The sequence below is a fragment of the Marmota monax genome, unplaced genomic scaffold (assembly GCF_021218885.2).
Source record: "Marmota monax isolate L192 unplaced genomic scaffold, Marmota_monax_Labrador192_F-V1.1 WCK01_AAM20220418_F8-fsc00077, whole genome shotgun sequence".
NCBI lineage: Eukaryota > Metazoa > Chordata > Mammalia > Rodentia > Sciuridae > Marmota > Marmota monax.
Genome location: NW_026694610.1, coordinates 618,703 through 633,853, shown reverse-complemented (window position 1 = coordinate 633,853; position 15,151 = coordinate 618,703). Strand labels below are relative to the sequence as shown.

The window sequence follows — 15,151 nt, the reverse complement described above, 5'->3', positions numbered from 1 at the left end:
CAACCTGAGTCTCCTATCGGAAAACAAAAGTGGCCATCACTATGACAGCTCTGGTAAACAGGGATATTCTGCTGTTGGTTTCCCCTCTGGAACTTAAGGTAACTGAGGACACCACTCTCAAAGGAAAAGTCTGCAGCTCAGAATTTCTTTTCTGTGACATGCAATCACAGAGCTTTATGCTTGTATCACTGATAAAGATCTTGACATGACCTAAATCAAAGTGCCATCCTATCAAAACCTGACTGCGCATAGGATCCCTCCCTACCCACCTCAGTAGGCCCAACCTGGACTACACCAATTAGTCTAACCTCACTGGATTTATTCTTAACTCCAGGAAAGAGAAACATAGTTGTTCAGGTGGCCCTCAGGTTGGAAGATTAAATATTAATTGGTTATTAACAAGAATAGTTCTGGGGCTGCGCCCTTTCTTTTTGTTTATAGAGTCTAGTCTCTCTTATTAATGAAGTTTAAGATAACAAAGCTTGGTACACACCAATCTAGTTCAAAAATCATTATAATTTGTAACAATTTAGAAGATATTGGCTAAAAGTACAGCTCAGAATACTTAGTCACTAGATAATAACAATGCACATTTATTAAGCATTTACAGCATGCCAGGTACTATATACCAACTCATCCCACACCCCCCACCATCCTGGGAGTTTAGGAGGGGTCCTCATCTCCATTTACAAAGTAGGCAGGGGTTAAGTAACTTGCCAGAGGCCATACAGCCTGCAACAACAGTGCCATTTGTACCTCCACCACCATCTGGCCCCCAGACTCTGACATTCCCAACACCTGATTGTTAGCACTGGCCACTAAACCCTCCCTTGTCATTTCTCATTCAGGAGCTTCACCAGACTCTCACCCACATGTGATTTCCTCTGTAGATGAGGCTTTGACATAGTTGGGTTTTGACTGTGCCAAGCAAAGGTCTTCCCAGCCCAAAGGACGTGCTCTGACTTATTTTCTATTAATCCTTTTTTTAATTAATTTTTATTATTAGTTGTTCAAAAAAATCCATAGTTCTTGACATATCATATTTCATATATTTGATTCAAGTGGGTTATGAACTCCCATTTTTACCCCGTATACAGATTGCAGAATCACATCGGTTCCTCTCCTTTGTCTCTGTTGGAATGAATCTAACTCTTTGTTCCTGTGTCAGATTTTCTTGCTCACCTAGGTGGATGACCTGCAGTTCCTGATGGTGTTTAAACATCTGAGTTCAGTGTTGTTTCTCTATAGGGCATGCCCTCCCCTGTCCCATTTTGGCCTCTGCATTAGACCCCATGAATTTTCACAGTTCTATTCGCTTCTGGTGGGCTTCTCCGTTTTTCACCTTAAAAGTATCTTTGTGGCTCAGCAGTAGAGTGCTTGCCTAGCATGTGTGAGGCACTGGGTTAGATCCTCAGTACCACATAAAAATAAATAGATAGATAGATAGATAGATAGATAGATAGAAAGTTATAATTTTTTTAAGTGTCTTTGTATTCCAAATCCCCAACAGCCAGGCGCATCCACAGTGACTTCTACTAGATGTAGAGATTATCCTTTTGTTTTATGCCTTATGACATCTTTATTTCACTCACACAGAGAACTTGAGTAGCAGAGGAGTTTGTTAGAATTAAACTAGAATTATTTTCAGTTATTAAGCCCTGAATATTCAAATGATTTTTGTTCATCTTCAGGGAATACATTCTTTTTTTCTGTTGAAGAACAAATCACATTAGTATTCCATGGATATAGTTTTTGGTATAGTCAATATCAGTGAGGATTATTCAATAAAAATTCCTTTTCTTTCTTTCTTAAATGTTTTTTGTAGTTATAGATGGACAGAATGCTTTTATTTTATTTGTTTATATTATGTGATGCTAAGGATCAAACCCAGTGCCTCAGTCCCATGATTCCTTTTCTTAAAGTGGTGGAAATGTAATCCTAACTTAAGACAAAAAGGGAAGGAGACACATAAAAAGGATGGACAGCCCCAAATGGCTTTCTGTGAAGGGAAGTTCAGTTCCTACATGAAGAAAGGTCCACCAAGCAGACAATGCCTTTATATGCTCCCCAATGGCATGAAATGAGTATGAGGAAGCAGAATCTAGGATAAAAATGTGCCTTTGTCAATATATATATATATATATATATATATATATATATATATATATACATTTTTTTTTTAATTTGGTGTTCAACAAACAGTGCTGACTACATATCAATGCTGAGGATATGACAGTGAGCAAGACAGACAAAGCTCCTGATCTCATAAAGGTTACATCATAAGAAGCTTAAAACATCATCCAAATATACTTATTATCCAGAGTTTCCAGGAAAAAAAAAAGTAAGAAGCTTCTTTAAAATTAATGTTTCCCATCACTTTCTTTCAGTTTTTTGTTTCTATTAGCACTAGATGAAGTTATAGACCTAAATGCTTAAACCCTAAATATTTGATTTCTCAATGACCCAAGGTTAATTAGAGCTCATAAAAATATTAGAAATTAGCATGATATTTATACTAAAAGATTTAGGGAATTTATTGTTCCTTTGATTTTTAAGCCTTTTTCAGTGGCTAAAAGTTAAAATAAAATTTTCAGACTCATCAGGTTGCTTGAAAAGTCAGTATTTTCTTCATTTTATGTATTTTTAGTTTAGTTGGGGTTTTTTGTTTGTTTGTTTTGGTACTGGGGAATGAACTCATGGCACTCTACTATTGAGAGATATCACCAACCATTTTAATTACTTCTTATTTTTTTATTTTTGAGACAGGATCTCATTAAGTTCTGAGTCTGACCTTGAACTTGTGATCTTTCTGCCTCAGCCTCCCCAGTTGCTGGGATTACAGAAGTGTGTCAGGCCATTTTAGATATTATAAAATAATCAAGGGAGTGGAGTGCTTAAAGAATCTACTGACCCCAACCACTAATTCAGCAATAGATCTGTACAATGACAGTTTGTCCTCAGTTTCCTTCTTTTTTATCTTTATACTTTATTGACTATTTTCCAAAGGCAATGGAAAATTAATCAGGCTGGGGTTGTAGCTCAGTGGTGGAGCACTTGTTGAGCATGTGAAGCACAGGATTCAATTCTCAGCACTGCATATAAATAAATAAAGATCCATTGACAACTTAAAAAATATATATTTTTTAAAAAGGGTTCACTATTAAAGAAAATTGGGTAACATGGAACCAAATGAACCAAATAGCTTTAGAACCCTGAGCACACCATAGAGCTTCAATTATAACATAATATGATGCTATAGAAGTATAGCATAACATAATATATGGGAAGCCACTTCTCAACAGTCAATATCCCTCATTTTAGTAACAATGTCTTGACTGTTCTAGAGAGCCACCTGTACCCCATTCTTAGTTGCTAAACTTTGATGGGTCTGTTTCTCCTTTCCTCTCTTTGGAAATGGTCTTATGACTGGTATTGTGCTGATGTGTATCAATTTCCCAAAGGAAAATATTCTTGATTTAGTATTTACCATTTTCTGTAGTGTAAATTCTACTGTGATTATTTTCAAGCCACTGAGGTAAAATCTTGGAATGTGGAATTGGAAAAAGAGACACATTCTGCTTCTTGTAACTTTTGGTACACCAGCACATCAGATATGACCCAAAGGAAGTAAATCAGACCATTTATCCCTCTGGGCCCATTTGTCCCTTGGTCCAAAAGAATGGTGTCCAAAAGAAGAGGCACTATCTTTCACTGAGTTTGTTAAGTGAAAGGAATTGTAACCAGTTTCTGGTGACCTACTTGCTATGTAGTCCCTTTGGAAAGATCCTGGCTAAGAATGCAGTCACCTCAGAGACAGGAAGAGCAGAGCTGAGAGATGAAGAACAAACTCTGGGATCAGAGTTTGAATACCTAGTTCTGGTCAAGGCTGAACCTCTGGATTTTCCAGTTACATGGGCCAATTAAAGCCCTTTTCACCCCTTTTTATCCTTTATTTCTTTGATTATTTATTAAGTTTTCTTTTATTAAACTTGTTTGAATTGGTTTTTGTTTCATTGTAAAAATATGATCATTCTACTCTTTTTTCCAGGAGACTAATCTTTCCTAAACAAACCTGGGAACTGCTGTTCACCTCATTCTCCCCATATAGTCTATGGGTAGTAGACACTCAAAAGAACACCCTCTTTTCTGTCTTTACCAAGAAATATGAATTGGTAACTGTCTAAAATCCCCTGTGACTGCTATAAAGGTTGTTCAAGCTCAACAGGCTCAAAATTGAAATCATATATTCTGCTGAAGACATACTCTGATGTTCCTGATTTTTATTAACTTGTGTGTTTTGTGTTTGATCAGAGATATAGAAGGGTGAAGACAGAGCTCTTGTCCTCATGAAGTTTCCATTCTAGAAGGAGAAACAGACAACACATAAACACATAGAGAAATAATAGGTCAATGTCAACCTAAAATAAGAGCTTTGGGGAAAAAAATAAGTGGTTCAAGGAATAGAGAATGATGGGGACTGCCATTCTGGATGGGAGAGTTGGTTAAGGCCTCCCTGAGGTGTTTTTAATCAGAGAGAGCTGCTCAAATGAAAGGAGAGAAGGAGCCAAGGGAATATCTGGGGGATCGACAGGCACATGGTCAGCAAGTTCTAGAATTTCAATGAGGACAGGATGACTGGAGCATAGAAAGTAAGGGGAATTGGAAGAGGTAGGGGGCTGCATTAAGTGGAATGTTGTAGGCATGATAAGAATTTTTGATTTCCTTCTGTTCGTGATGGGGTGGTGGGTTGAAACATGAACCCTTCTGGCCTATATGTGTAGAATAGATTGTAAGGATCAAGAAGAAAAGCAGGTAAGTCATTAAAGGATCTGCTACAGCTTGTCCAAGGAAGAGATGCTGTCTTAGACAACCATCCTTCTAGATACCCTGGTTAAGTATCATCTTTGATGTGTTCTTTTCCTTCACTTGCTACATTCCTGTCCAGAAGTCCACCTGTGTGTTTTTCTTCCACTGAGCATCTTATAACCATCAAAGGCAGGTTGAATTTCCCAGGATGCAGATTGTAAGCAGTTAGTATGGAAGAGATTGCTTAGAGAGTGCTCTTGAAAAAGCAGCCCATAAGAGGAAAGGAAGGAAGCAGGATTGGGCAGAGAAAAGAGCCCAACTACAATGTGGGGGCTGGAATGATCTGTCCTGAACTGTAGTGAGGAGTAGAGCCCCTCAAAACCCCAACAATGATCAATCATTGTATGCCACCCTCCCAGAAAGAAGGCGTGACTGTAGGTGAAGGGATTGACAGCTGAGGGCTCTCTGTTAACAGTGTTCTCAGTGACTATGAATAATAAGAATAATAAGAACTTGATTTCTGAAGGAGAGGTCTGGGCACCATATCACAACATCTACCACTCCACTCCTTTTCACATTTGTCATTGAAATTACCCTGGCTGAATTTCTACTTCTTCCTGTTTAGACTCCAGTCCACTATACTATCTCCAAAGTCATACTCCAAAGTAAATTCACATAGCTCCTTATTGCTTGCAGAATAACATTAGACTCCTTAGTAAGGCCTTCAGAACTTTCTCACAGCCAAATGTCATCAACCCACAGCATGTCTTACAATCTGGGCAGATGAGTTTATCTGGCATACCTTAAAATTCACACTGTTTCTTTAACTGGAAATGCTTTCCTCCTACTATATCTATTAAAATATTAGCCTTATAAGCTACTCCAAATATTATCTTCCTCTTTCCCCAGAACCACTCTATTCTAGTACTCATTTCACTTTGCTTACAGTGAGTTGCAGTTTTGATAGCTGGGTAAGAAGAGCAATCAGCCCCTTTTAATTTTATCTCCCTCAATAATCACCTTTGGCATAGCAGTCTTACAGTATGCTGGGTGCCTTACCTTGTCTCAGCTTTTGTCACTGTCTAGATGGATACTCTGAGGTGGCAGAATATAGCAGAATGGTTAAGAGGAAGGATTCTGGACCCAAGCACTTCGATTTAGATGTGGATCCAGCATTTAACGGGTCCATGACCCTGAGCAAATTGAACATGTTGTGCTTCCATGCATCCATCTTTAGAAAGATGATGATAAGAAGAAACAGTTCATATGGCTATGGTTGGGATTAAATGAAGTAGTAGAAGAGAGTTTACAACAGTTCTCTAAATGCTCCTTTGTAAGTATACGCTAAGTGTTGGCTCATGATGATGCCAAGAGATAATTAAAGGACCCGCATGTGTCACCAGTCCACATGGTGGCCCACGGTCATCAAAACTACCCCAGAGGAGAGTGCTGCTCTTGCTGAGATTCACATCCTCAATCAAGGGGCCTTTCACAGCTGCTCTGTAGGGAAATCTGTACACAGAGATCTTGTTTTCCTCTTAAGAGCATTCCTTTAATGAGTGAGGACATTCTTGCAAAATGTTCTGGAATTCTGTGCTTTCCTGTGGCTCTTTCAATCTGGATTCAGACCTGGTTTTATAATGAAGATTATGCACTTTTCCAATGTAGAAATTAAAGAGAAAGCACAAAGCATCATATTTGTAACTGAATGGACCCCATTTTAAAAGTAAAATCGACCTTAGAGATTACTTAGTTCAGGAGACAAGAAAACAAAGAGATTAAGTGATTTGCCTAATTCACACAAACTTGTCCAAATCTTAAGGGACAAAATTACTCAACAACATTGCCCAGTTTTTGCCAAAAGATGATATTTTCTTCAGTATGTAAAACTCAGACAAAAATAGAGCTAATTTGCTAAATCCCCACAGAACAAAAAAAGAAATCTTGTTTCTTTCTAAGACTTATTGTTCCATTTATATTCTAGCCTAGATTTTGCACAATACTTACTGGTCTCCTAATTACCTTTCCTTATGAGGACAAATAATTATCATAATTACTCATTCAGTTGTATATTCATTAACTTACTCAAAAGATATTTGTGAAGTATCTTTTACCAAAACTGTCCTCAACAACTTTTAAAATGAATAAACCCTAGTGTTCTGTGACAGGCCCACATCTGTGCCCTGTGTCAACTGGGTAGTCTGAGTTCAAGCCAGTTCAGACCATAGGCTTAGACAAAGAATTGGTCTTCAAAAGCTAAAATATTGTGCTGTATATGTGTGATAAGAATTGTAATGCATTCTGCTGTCATTTATTTTTTTAAAAAAATCAATTTTAAAAAGCTAAAATATTGTTGGTCACAAAGCCAGTGATCCACTTCAGAGCCAAGTTACCATATATGCAACCAATTGCCATTATGTGAGAATGGTTCTCTAAAAATAAACAAATAATATGTTCTAGTCCCCTTTTCTTTTGCTTACAGATTGAGTTCTACAAACTCCAGGACTAAATAAACATGATGCCATTACAACGACTTTTACACAGTACCATGTTATTATCACACAGTTTTAATGCAGTTTGTTTCATTGTTTTCATGAGAAATTGATAAGTCTTAGAGGAAAAACAAATTGTGGTCAAATGAATTCAGAAAATATGGGGTTAAACAAAATTAAAGAGATTTACTGAGCTTCCTTTCTTCAACCTTTAATACACTAATATATATCATGAATCTCAGAGAGAGATAAAGCATTTGGTCAAGGTCAAACTAACTTGCTTGTGGACCCTTTGGTTTGCAGGGCATTGCCCACAAGGGCTTTCAGACCCAAGGTCAAGTTCACCATCAAACAGGTATTGCTTTTTTCTAATACATTTTTTTTCCTGCTATGGTGTAAGCCCATGTTATCTTTTTATATTGTTATTGAGAAAAATGACTCACAGTCATCTGGATAAGAATCATATCTTTACTTGAAAATCATTAAAAAACCCTCAACGTCACTCTCCAGGAAGGTCTGGAAAGAATTCATATCCCTTCGCTCTGCGCTAAGAAACAAAAAAATACACACCTGGTCCATAAGACCAGCAAGATTTGGCCTCTGCTACCCTCCTAATCTCTACTCCTGTCACTCTTCTGTGGTCTAAGTCTTCATCCACATCTGGATTTGTAGGTTTGGAAACTCAGCTGTATTGGTTTACTAGAGGGAAATGGAACCCAATGGAGTCATAAAATCAACTCATAAGAGATTAATGTTTAGGCATGATGCCAATTTATTAATCTAAAAGTGGAGTAATCAAATTAACTGGATGTTTGTATTGCTTGTCTGTGGCTTCTTTTGGGAAGCTATAAATAGTCATTTGACAGCTTTTGAGCTAGAATCAGTGCCTGAGTGCAAATCCTGACTCTACTTACTAACTGGGTGATCTTAGGCCAATGGATCTGTGTTTCTCAGTGTCTATTTCCCCATCAGTAATATTGGATGATAATAATAATTTTTTAAAAAACCCCTATCTTCCTGGTTTGTTGTGATGAGATCTAATGAGAGAATATACCTGTTTCATATGGCTTAGAATAGAATTTGATGCACAATAAGCACTCAACAAATATTAGCTACTATTCCTGGAATAGAAATCTACTTAAAGAACTAACTTAATATCAGAGCCAGGAGAATCAAATAATGCTAAACAGAATTTTTTTTTTTTTTTTTTTGCAGTTGTGTTAACCTTGTAAGTCACTATGGATGCCTTCATCCATTCAATAGTTATTGACATCCAAACGGGTTTCAGATGTTACCAGATTCACTTGGTAGTCTAGTCTCTTTTCCATGATGCATGAATGTTAAAGAATGTGTGGATGAATTTTGAAATGCAAATGCACAACCTCTATTTCCGAACTTACCTGATTTTGTCGCCAGTCCCACTTCATTCTCCAGACTCTCCATACCTCCAATTAAAAATGCTTAAAAAGCAATTAAAGCCAAGGTCATTATTTAAAGGCCTGGCCTGCTGCTGCCATCTGACCCCTCCTCTTGCTCCCCTTTGCACACTGTTTCAGGCACACTCACTGTTTCTTTTCCTTACACATTCCAAGCTCCTTCTCCCCCCAGGCTTCCCTCCAGCTGTTTGTTACATCTGCCTGAATTCCTCAAACACTTCCCCCCCACTTGGCCTGGCTCCTGTCTACTTGGCCTCAGAGAAGCCTCCCAGATCCCCAGATTGATTAGACTCCTTCATTGCACTTACCATAATTGTAATCAAGTGATCAATGTTTCCTGTGCTCCTTTGCAGTCAAATCAAGGAGAACAAGGCCCTCCTTTCGAGTTCACCACCAAATCTCCAATGCTCTATACACAGGTAGGAATCCAATCCTTAGTTGTTGGAATTTCATCTGCTTAGCATTTTCTATTTTCTGTAATGGAAAGATAAGGCTTTGACCTGTAGCACTCCCTACTCACAATAGAGCAAGATTCAAAATCAGGTCTTTCTGACTCTTAACAAACACCTTTTTCTACGACACACTGCCGCATGCCATAGTTCTGTCTGTATACACCATACTTTTCCTTAGCTTCTGCCATTCTCTATAGGTATCCTCATAGCTGCAGTCTTTTCTATTCAGAGCTCTGGACTTTCTCTTTGATTCTTGAACCTGCCTATACATCTCCCTATCATATCTATCCACATTACTTCTCTACTAATTTTTTTTTTTTAGAAATTTTTTGTTTTTTCTAATTAGTTCTATATGAAAGTAGAATGCATTTTGATACATCATATATTAACAGAGTATAACTTCTCATTCTTCTGATTGTACATGATGAGGGTCACACCAGTTGTGTAGTCATATATGCACACAGAGTATTAATGTCTGACTCATTCTACTATTTTTCCTACCATCATACCCCTTCCCCTTCCTTCATTCCCCTCTACCTAATCGAAAGTACCTAGATTCTTTCTTATCCCTCCCCCCCTTTATTGTGAATTAGCATCTGCATATCAGAGAAAACATTTGGCCTTTGATTTTGGGGGGTTGGCTTATTTCTCTTAGCATGATATTCTCCAGCTCCTTTCACTTACCAGTAAATGCCATCATTTCATTCTTCTTTAAGGCTGGGTGATAAAATATTCCATTATGTGTATATACCACATTTTCTTTATCCATTCATCTGTTAAAGGACACCTAGGTTGGTTCCATAGTTTAGCTATTGTGAATTGAGCTGCTATAAACAGCTCACTTTTTATAGCAGCATCACTGCATCACTGTAGTATGTATATTTTAAGACCTTTGGATATAAACCAAGGAATGGGATAGCTGGGTCAAATGGTGGTTCCCTTCTAAGTTTTCTGAGGACTCTCCATACTGCTTTTCATAATGGTTGTGCCAATGTGCAGTCCCACCAGCAATATAGACGTCGTAATAGGAGCTACCAGGTTTAAGGCCATATATTGTTTACATTGGGATCTAGTAATATTGTACTCCCCCTTAAAGATGAGGTACTGGAAACCTTCAGGGCCACCATAAGTCTACAGGGTAAAATCTGTACTGCCTCAGATCCACATTGCTAGATGAAAAAAAACAAACAAACAACATGAAAAAAACAAGAGAACAAAGCACCCCAAACAAACCAAGGTGTTCCAATAACAGAATCCATTGACATCACAGTAGACAAAATATCAGAGGAGTTTAGAATGTACATAGTTAAACTGATCTGTGAAGTAAAGGATGGTGTAAGGAGTGAAATCAGAGAGAAACACAGAAAGTGAAAGATCACTTCAATAAAGAGGCAGAGATTCTGAAAAATAAATAAATAAAAAGCAAGCAAACAATCAAAAACCAAGCAGAAATCCTCAAAATGAAGGAATTAATAAACCAAACTGAAAATTCAATGGAAAGCATCACCAATAGATAAGACCACTGGGAAGGCAGAACCTCAGGCAATGAAGACAAAATATATAATCTTGAAAATAAAGTTGACCATGCAGAGGAGATGGCATGAAAACACAACTATTACAAGTTACTCTTCATCTTATCAAGACAACCTTGCTATTCCATACCCAGTTATACACCCAACCAACAAGAATGTATGTGCATAGTCATACCTTGGTACGCAAGAGGGATTGGTTCTAGGACCCCCTGCAGATACCAAAATCCTAGGTATTGAGGTCCCTTATATAAAACAGCAAATAATTTACATATAACATATGCACATTCTTCTATACACTTTAATTATTTCTAGATTATTTATAATATCTAATACAATGTAAATGTCATATAAATTGTTGTTATATTATTTAGGTAATAATGACCAGAAAGAAATCAGTACCTGTTCAATACAGATACAATTAAAAAACATTTCCATCAGCATTTGGTTGAATCTGTAGATATGGAAACCACGAATGGGGGTAAACCTGTGCTTCAATGAACAAAAAGTTTGAAGTCTAATTTCATCACCGAATGTGTTGGTCATGCTCTGTTTGCCCAGATGAGAACTTCCTATATAGGCAAAGGGCCTACACTGAACTAATTGTCTAATATCTAAATTGTGACAAACATAAGGAACACAAGACTACCTGCAGTGGGCTGCCAGGGATCCACCCATGACTCTGCTCAGTCCAGGAGTGCTCACCTAAGTGTGCTGTGGTTTGGGCCACAAAGCAACCGACACACATTCACACAGTACATTGGTCCAGAATGTGCTGGACTCCATGCCTCTTTTCTATCTTCTTCACTCTCAGTGGGACAGAGTGGCTCCTCCTTCCAGGTTCTGAAATCAGTCCTCTCCTTGGGAGAGAGTTAAAAAGATGGATCTGAATCACTGAGGACCCCAGGTTCAAGTCAGTCTAGCTCAGATGCTGAGATGGCAGATTTAGAAAGGAATGCTCTTAAGCCCCTTTTGTTTGGGGGGGGTGGTACTTGGGATTCAACTCAGGGGCACTGGACCACTGAGCCACCTCCCCAGTCCTATTTTGTATTTTATTTGGTTACAGGATCTGTAACACTGAGTTGCTTAGCACCTTGCCTTTGCTGAGGCTGGCTATGAATTCGTGATCCTCCTGTCTCAGCCTCCCAAGCTGCTGGGATTCCAGGGGTGGGCTACCACACTCGGCAAGCCCCTTCATTTCACCTTTCTGGACTGGTTTCATACCCATCCCTGGACTTTCACTGTGTTGGACAAGGGAGGTTCAGAGGAAGGGGAAGATTATCACAAACAATGGAAAGGGCACAGCTTTGAACTCATACACATGGGTGCGCGTCCTAATGTCTCTGTTTCCTTATCTCTGATTTGGGGATAATGCAACCAAATTTAAAGTTGTGAATAAATGAGACCCACCTGCTGATCTAAGTCATCTTCATCTCTTGTCTATTATTGCAGTAACCTGCCAACTGCACTCTCTGTACCTACCTTGCTCCCCTGTTTGTTTTCTATCATTGACACACATCTAAAACAATGCTGTTTAAAAATGTTACTTGGATGGTTTTTCTTTTCTTTTGGTTTAAAACAATCCCTCCATTTTCCTGCAAATAAGAATCAAAGTTCTCAACTACTTGTTTCTCAACCTCAGCACTGTCGACATCTGGAGCCAGCTAATCTTTGGATGAGCGGGACAGTTCTGTGCACTACAGGATGTTGAGCAGTATCCCTGGCCTCTACCCACTAGATGCCAGCAGTACCAATGGCCCAGTCCATAACAACCCACAATGTCTTTAGATTGTCTGCTGGGGAGCAAACTGAACCCTGCTGAGAACCACTGGCCCAAAAGGACTTAGATGACTCCTTTCTCAACCCCTAACCTGCTTCCTCTCTCATCTCCTATTGTACCCCTGACTCATTTGGATCCAGTCATTCTGGCTTCCTTGCTTTTCTTTGAACACACCAGGCAGGTGCCTCCTCACAACTTCTGCTCCTTCCATTTCCTCTGCCTGTGATATTCATCCTCCCAACACCCACATAGCTCCTTTCCTTACCTCCTGCAAGGATTTGCTCAAATTTCACCTTCTTAGTGAGCCCTTCCCTGGATTCCCTATTTAAAAATTTAATTTGGAACCAACGTAAGTTTTGTTTACTTTGTTTATTGTCTGGTTCCCCTGTGAAAATATAAGATCCAAGCAGGCAGGGATTTCCTTTGTTCTCTGCTCTGTCTGCAGTGCCTAGAATAGCGCCTGGCTCATAATAGGTGTTCGGAAAAGATTTGTTGAACAAATGAATGAATAAGTTCTTAGCCCAGCTCAGTGTCTCATAGGCATGTGGGAGGCAATCAGTGAGTATCAGTGCCCCTTTTCATTCCTCTGCCACTAAAGCCATTGTAACTGGGCTGCTTCAGAAGATCATCACTGTGCTTCTTCTGTCTTATTGCTCCCTTTGTAATTGCCACCTCCCAAGACTAGGGTCTCTCCCTCAACAACAGATGATGTCATGACTTGGGTTGATAGTTAGTCTTGAATCTGAGCACCTTACTGCCTGGTCATGCTCAGCTCATGTGACAGGACTGCTGACACTATCTAACTTTCCTTGTGCAGTCTGGGGTGCCATTCCTCTGTCACAGACTGTCCAGGTTCTGCGATCCCCTGCTGCTTCTCCTGACCCACCTGCACATCATCCTCATCCCTCCCCTCCTACCAGCAGCACCCCAACCTACCATCTCCCCAAAGGCAGAATCCGGTCTGGTCTCAGTCCTGACATGCTCTGCACATACCCCTGTCTCCACAACTTCCTTCTGTCAAAACCTTGGAAAAATCAGCAACGAGTTCATCTCCCTTTTCTCTGTTCAGCCTCCAAGAAACCTGAAATCCCATCAGGCATATCTTCCCCTGTAAGGCTTGCTTCATTTTCTTGCGTCCACTTGGACTGTCATGTGAGCCAGCACTGGCGCCATAGAAACCTGACGCTCTTCCATAAGCAAAGAGCTGAGAATGACAAGACTCAACAAGTCATCAGGCTTCCAGTGAAAAGGCGGCCTGCTGTCCAGGTCGGTCATCGTTTTTAATGTGTTAACGTGATACGAAACAGTTTCTTTGGCAAGTATCACAACAATATCAGCACAGACTTATCTGGATACAGTAGTTAGTTAATGGCCTATAATAAGAAAGATCAAATAACCAAGTACATACTATTTCCACCTCAGGTTTTCTTGTGTGGCTATTGCAGGGATGGGTTGAGGCCAAAATCAAGATACATTCCAAATACAAACTCGTGAAACTTAATGAAACAACCCTCTGGAAACTGAATTTTAAAATAGAAATAGATCTATAGACACAATCCCAAAGTGCTCACATAAGCAAAAATCATGCATTGAACCATGATGCATTTGTCTGAGATAAAATTGAAGATCGTTTATCAAGTTGTCAGTGGAATCAATTATTTGAACCAACACTGATGACAAAAAAAAATGATATTTAAGGTTATAAGGATTTCCTGAAAAACTCAAGGTAATCAAAAACACCAACTGAAAATTATTATAGTTTGGCTTCTGGACTTCTGGCCATGGTATCCAGTCAATGTCTCTCCTCCCTCTCTCTTCCCATTCTGACTTCTCATAGCTTTTCTACAAGCTAGAGAGGATGACAGAAGTAAGCACTCTATGTCCTTGACCTTTTTAGTTCCTGAATGCTATGAAGGATGGCAGTCATTTATCACCTTCCTATAGCCAGTAGGCAGGAGACAGGAGTAGGATCTGATTTCCTGATTATCTGGGTCATATTTTTCTACAATGGTCTTAAAATGATAAATATACTTGCTACCATATCAACCCTGCAGGGGATAAATTGTGAAAAGAGCAAAGGCAGAAACTGCTTAATCTGCCTGATCATACAAGTTGTATGTGGATGATTATGCATCATAGCTATTTCTCTGGATAGTCAGTCACCCAAATTCCCTTGCCAAAGCCATTGGCCACAACTAACTGGAGTTTAATTATCTTCCTGAATAAACTTCAGTTGTGCTCCACTTTAGATTTTGAGCCATAACAAATAAAATATCTATTGTGTTTTGAATGAAAAAAGAAGTCACGGATTTCTATCATGGCTGTATGAGCTGACATTCCCACAACAGTGTATAAGAGTTCCTCTTTCTCCATATCCTAGCCAACATTTGTTATTTTTATCTTTTTTATTATAGGCATCCTAACTGGGGTGAGATGATATCTCATTGTGGTTTTAATTTGCATTTCCCTGATGATTAGTGATGTTGAACATTTTTTTTTTCATGTGCTTGTTGGCCTGTTGTCTATCTTCTTTTGTGCAATGTTTGTTCAGATCATTTGTCCATTTTTTAATTAGGGCATATTATATACATGTATCAAATTATCACACCGTCCCTGTAAATATGTATGATTAGTGTGTGTCAATTGAAAACTAAAA

At 38.9% G+C, this 15,151-nt stretch overlaps 1 long non-coding RNA gene across 1 annotated transcript; it reads right to left on the bottom strand.

Moving 5' to 3' along the window:
- Positions 1-8,698: 8,698 nt before the first annotated feature.
- On the bottom strand, positions 8,699-13,549 carry LOC131423317 (uncharacterized). Its single transcript, XR_009224710.1, has 3 exons — positions 13,432-13,549; positions 9,043-9,208; positions 8,699-8,758 (listed from the first exon to the last, which is right to left on the bottom strand). It is a non-coding gene; the product is annotated as an uncharacterized LOC131423317 (long non-coding RNA).
- Between the last annotated feature and the right edge of the window lie 1,602 nt (positions 13,550-15,151).